The sequence below is a fragment of the Trichechus manatus genome, unplaced genomic scaffold, assembly GCF_000243295.1.
Source record: "Trichechus manatus latirostris isolate Lorelei unplaced genomic scaffold, TriManLat1.0 scaffold00040, whole genome shotgun sequence".
Classification (NCBI taxonomy): domain Eukaryota; kingdom Metazoa; phylum Chordata; class Mammalia; order Sirenia; family Trichechidae; genus Trichechus; species Trichechus manatus.
In genome coordinates this window covers 17,021,025-17,027,024 of record NW_004443976.1, presented here as the reverse complement: position 1 = coordinate 17,027,024, position 6,000 = coordinate 17,021,025, and positions in this window count along the sequence as shown.

Sequence of the window (6,000 nt, the reverse complement as noted above, 5' to 3'; positions counted from 1 at the left end):
CTGGGCGCCATCCCAGCAGGTAAGATGGCAGGATCAGGACCCCAGATTCCCTGGAGACTGGGTTCCAAGACCAAGCCTGATGTTGCTGGGCACCATCGAGTAGATTCCAACTCATAGCCATCCCATGTCTCCATATGTTGCCCCCCTACCAGTTGCCATAGAGTTAACTCTGACTCATGGTGACCCCATGTGCATCAGAGTGGAACTGTGCTCCATGGGGTTTTCAATGGCTGGTTTTTCAGAAGTAGATTGCCAGGGCTTTCTTCTGAGGCATCCAGCCTTTTGATAGCAGCTGAGCTTAACTGTTGTGCCACTAGGGCTCTCCCTTAACAGGATAAAGGAGAAATCTTCTGTTTTGGCCCCCAGACATGTCTTCATCTGGGCAGCAGGGGAAGGGTATCAGAGCTGTCTGAGAGGTTTCTGTTGACTAGAAGCTTGGTTTTGGCCGCATGTTTTAGGTGTTTACCAAAGAAAACGCTTGCCTCTTGGGGCTGCAGGAGCTCAGGGCAGAGTCCAGAGTAAGGGATACCCTTCTGAGTCTCCGACTCTAAGAGGAATGAATGTTTGTTTATTTGTTCGTTCATTCGGTGGACAGGGATTGCACAGCTATCCTCTGTTAGACGCGGTGTGAGATGTCACCCTGAAATGGCTGAGTAGGTGGCACTGCAGGGCGATGGACCAGCCTGCTGAAAGGACTCAGACCGCAGACCGGACACCCCTGCCTTCCTTCTTTCACCCGTAACTATCCATGATAAAAGGAGCCCTGGTGGCACAATGGTTAAGCTCTCGGCTGCTAACCGATAGATTGGTGGTTTGAACGCACCCAGCGGCTCTGCATGGGAAAGACCTGGCAATCTGCTTCTGTAAAGATTACGGCCAAGAAAACCCTGTGGGGCAGTTCTCCTCTGTCACATGGGGTCACTTTGAGTTGGAATCGACTTGACGGCACCCAACAACATCCATGATAAATGGAGAAAAAAATTGAAGTTGTCAAGGATTTCATCGTACTTAGATCAACAGTCAATGCCCATAGAAGCAGCGGTCAAGAAATCAAATGAAGCATTGCACTGGGCAGATCTGCAGCAAGAGACCTCTTTAAAGTTTTAAAGAGCAAAGGTGTCACTTTGATGGCTAAGGTGCACTGACCCAAGCCATGGGCTTTTCAATTGCCTCATATGCATGTGAAAGCTGGACAATGAAAAAGGAAGACAGAAGAAGAATTGGTGCATTCCAACTATGGTTTTGGTGAATAATATTGAATATGCTGTGGGCTGCCAGAAGAACCCACAAATTGGTCTTAGAAGAAATACAACCAGAATGTTCCTTAGAAGGGAGGACGGCGAGACTTCAGCTTGCTTACTTTGTACACATCATCAGGAAAGATCAACTGCTAGAAAAAAAATCATGGTTGGTAAAGTAGAAGGTTGGCGAAGGTGAGGGAGGTCCTTGGTGAGATGGCTTGACACAGAGGCCGAAACAGTGGACTCAAAGAGAGCAGTGATCATGCAGATGGCAGAGGACTAGGCAACGTTTTGTTCTGATGCACACAGGGTCGCTATGAGTGGGAGCCGACTCCATGGTACCTAACAACAACAATCTGTTGAGAACTTACTCAGGGTCAGGCCCTGGGGTTACAGTGGTGGTCAAAGCAGACAAAGGTCCTGGCTCTAGGGGGCACACATCTAATGGGAAAGACATAATAAACATGGAAACAACCAAAACCCCCATCGCTATCCAGTCGATTCCAACTCACAGCGACCCTATAAGATAGAGCAGAACTGCCCCATAGGGTTTCCATTCCAAGGCTGTAACCTGTAAGGAAGCAGACTGCCACATCTTTCTCCCTGGGTTTGAACTGCTGACCTTTCAATTAGCAGCTGAGCGCTTAACCGCTGTGCCGCCAGGGTTCCTTATGTAAACAAACAGACAAGATACTTTCCTGAGATGATCGAGTGTGAAGAAACTAAAACAGGGTATCGAGATAAAGAGTGAGTGGTGGGTATGTGGGAACTTTGGCAGAGGTAAGGAGAAAGTCATTGTGACCAGAGCAGTGCGGCCATGGCCAACAGATGGAAGTGAGGCGATTTTGGTGCAATTAAGGGAAGGACTTTTTAGCACTTAGAGCTATCTGAGGATGGCATGGGCTGCCGTGGGGGAATGAGCGTCATGTCACGGGAGGTGTGCAAGCCACATTTAGGGTCCACCCTCTGAAGAAGAGATTCAAGCATCCCAAGGCTGGCTAGAGGACCCCTCATCCCTTCAACCATTCAAGATCAGGAACATCCTTGGTTGGCAGAAGCTGCGAGGATATCTGTTGAGTGACAGACTGCCAGACCATGGCAGGGGGGCAGCTTCAGGGGCACTGGCAGCCCCCATGCTCCCCACTTCCAAGTCCATATAGCACTGTACCCCCTCCTCGACTCCGCCCCAGGCAGAACTGGCGAGGGCCCCAGAGCGTCTCCCTCATTAGACCAGGAAGGAATCCACAGATCTTTCCGTGCGCCGGTTCGCAGTTCCCCACGGCTCCGGGGCCCTACCCTCCAGGAACCTCAGGTGGACTGTTCCCTCATCCCATCCCCGGGGTCCCTTGGGCGCGCCTGCCCCGCCCCGCGCCTTTGTTCCAGAGGAGCCGCCTCGAGCAGTCCCCTGGCAGCGGCGACGGGAGCGTCCCCACGGCGGGCGCGGCGCTCGGGACCGTCTGTACCCTCGCTTCTAGTGCCTTTCCCTGCTCCCCTTGCTCGCCCCCGGCCTCCCGGTGCTCTCTCCAGCAGCTGCGCGGCGGCTGCGCTTGGCGAGCCGGGGTGGGCACCGCCAGGGCCAGGGCGCGGATCGAGCGGCAGCGGCGCGGGGGGCGGAGAGAGAGGTAGGCTCGGCCGCGGGCGGGCAGCGGCGGGAGGACCCCCGGCCCAGCGCCAGTCCCGGCTTTCCGTCTGCGTGTGCACGGCTCCCGCGGCTGGGGGCGCGCCCGCCTGGTGTGCGAGCGGCGCGGGCGGGCGGAGGGCACAGCTTTGTGCGTCCCTAGCCGCGGAGCCGAGTGTGCGCGTGTGCGGGCCGCGGTGACGGGGCACGCGACTGGGCGGGCTGCGAGGGAGCCTGCCGCCAAGGAGGAGGAGGCTTGGGTCCGGATGGAGTGGGGTGGACGCCGCCGTTCCGAGCTCACAGGCGGGGTGGGCTGCTGGGACTGACTGCTGTCATTCCGTCCACGTCGGGGAGTGAGCCCTCCGCGCCAGGCGTCACAGAAGGTCAGTGGGTCCAGCCAGGGCTGGACTGTAATTCCGTAGCTAGCCTGGATCAGGACATGAGTCCTGGGTGTGACTGGACGTGGAATTGGGCTGTATGTTGTGAGCGCGAATACGTGTGTTTGCAAAGAGAAACCCAGCCTGTGTGGACGTGTGTGAGGGGTCCGAGCTGCGATTTCACAGAGCAGTTCAGCGTAATGGGCTGTTTGGGAGGTGGGGTGACTGTCCTCAGAAACCCATGCAGGGTGGGGCATTCCACACACATGTCCATGTATAGGGGTGTGTGTGCGTGAGTGAGATATTGTTCAGCCCCCGTAAAGTCTCTGGAAAGAGAAGCTGACCAAGGTGTAGGTTCGAGGTGAGGTGTTTACAGGTGGTGGTAGAAGGAAAAAGCCAGGAACCCCAGGAAAACCCTGTAGCTAGCCCGGGTTAGCTTGTTTTTTTCTGAAGGGGCATAAACCCCACCCCATTCTCACCCTAACCTTTGCTTTTTGCAGGGAGGGGCGCTAGGATGGTGGGGTGCTGGCTGAAATGCCTTCAGGGACCTTTGGGATAGGACCAGCCTCCAGCCTGATGCTCATTTCTGGAGGCCCTGGGTGGGTGATTGTGGGGGTGCCAGCCCTGGGTGGGGGTTCAGGCCAGGTGGGTATTCAGGGGACGCTACTACCAGATGCTGTGAGTCTGGACTTAGGAGCTGGTTGGGGAGATAGCCTTCTCTTTCCTCTCTGTTTTATAGCTCCCCCACACCCTTTTTAACAAATCCAAAGGGTATTTACATGCAAGTGGGGTTCAGGTTCTGAATGCCAGGTTCTAAATGCTGGGATCTGCCTCTGTCGATTGACCCCCATTGGAGCAGCTCATAGAGAATAACAGCGCTGGCCTGGGCTGGGCACCAGGGCTCTTGGGTTCTTTTCATGCTTTGTGACCCTAGGACTGTCCCTTAAGCCCCCCAGGCCTCAGTTTCCCAGGGAAAGGGGAGAAGGCCCTCTCACCTCCCCCTTTTTCCTGCTGCAGGCTGAGGAGTAAACAGCAAGTCAGCACAGCTGTCTGGGCCCGGGAGGCTGGGAGTGACTCAGGGGGAGTGAGGTCCTGAATGGTGTTTTCCCCCAGGAAAGTCCCAGCACAGCTTTGTGACTTGGGCAGGAGTTGGGGGGGCTTGCTCTTACCCCCAAGCAGGTGTGCTCGATTTTCTGTGTCCCTGGGGAGGGAGATGTCTCTGCTAGATCTGGCTGCTCAGGCTTCAAGAAGCTGCCTAAGGGCCCCCTCCCTCTCGAGTTGTTGAGGCGTGGGGGTGAGGTGGGGCTTGGGGAATTGAATGGAGGGGTGTGATGGGGGACTGGAGTTGAAGAAGTTTCTGGGCAGAGGCAGATGCTAAACCTGGGTAGGTCCAGGGCATATTGAGCTGGGACTTCTGCTCAGCCAGGGGTGTTTGAGATGATTTGGTGGGAGATGTCCTCAGTTCCAGAGAAGTCGACCTTTCTTCTGCAGCACCCTCACAACCCTCCTCTCCTTTTTCCCATGAGTCTGCCACAGTGGTTCCGAACGACATGAACCCTGAGGGAAAGAGACGCTGGAATGGGTGGTGGTGGTGGCAGTGTTGCAGAGTGGTCAACCATGAAGGCTCTCTTGTCACTCAGACCTGAGTTTGATCTCAGGTCCACCACCCTCTTGCTGTACTTCCACCTGCATCCCCCAAATCAGAGTCTGAGATAAAGGCTCGCATCCTGGTGGTTTATTTGGGAAGTGATCTCAGGAACAGGAATGGGGGCCAGGAGTATGGAGAGAAAGGGAAAGCAGCATGAAGGTGCATTATTTTTTTATCATTACCACCACTCTATTTGGGTGGTTGATGTGCTCAGCTGCTGACAGGTTGGAGTCTGCTCAGAGGCACCTCGAAAGAAAGGCCTGGTGGTCTACTTCCAAAAAAAACTAGCCATTGAAAACCCTACGGAGCACAGTTCTACTCTGTCACACATGGGGTCTCCATGAGTTGGAATTGACTTGATGACAACTGGTTTTATATGGATGATCTTAGGAGCCTTATGGATTGCATTTCAGAACTGCCCGCTTAGGGAAGAAGCGGGAAGCGTTTATCCATCGGCTCCCGTCCTCTGGCTCTGTGCGCGTTGACTCCCATGCACTTCCAGGTTGCACGTGTGTGAGGGCTGAGTGAATGTCTGTGGGCATCCCCCACTGCGGCTGCCTGGAGCGGCCTAAGGTGAGGCATGGCGCGTTGTACAGGTAAGATGCTGCTGGGGTCCTGCAAGACGCTAGTCCCTGCAGAAGTGGCCTGAGTAAGAGATAGGGCCGAGAGGGTTTGAAGTGACACAGTGAGGTGTCCAACACAGAGTGACCTTGGGCAAATTACCTAACTTCTCTGAGCCTCAGTTTCCTGATCTGGGCATTGGGTTACATAAGGAATTTGCAGGATTCTTAGGCAAAGCACTGGGTCCATAGCAAGGGCTCCACGAATCGAGTGTTTCTGTAGATTCAGGAAAACAGCCCTTTCTGGGCCGTTTGGATATTCATTCACTCAAGGAAGAGGAGACTGGATAAGCTGACCTCTAAAGACCCCTCCTGGTTGTGGATTCTGGGGCTCAAGGACCAGACCCGTGACCTGGTCAGTGCCACCGGGGGTCAGGGGCTGGTTTCACAGATTCCCAGAATGTTCTGTGAATTGGAGCCAGGAGTGCCCTGCCCCTGGCAGGCTTCTCGGATGTGCCTGTCTCTGGGCTCAGCTCTGGGAGGATGTGGGGCCAAG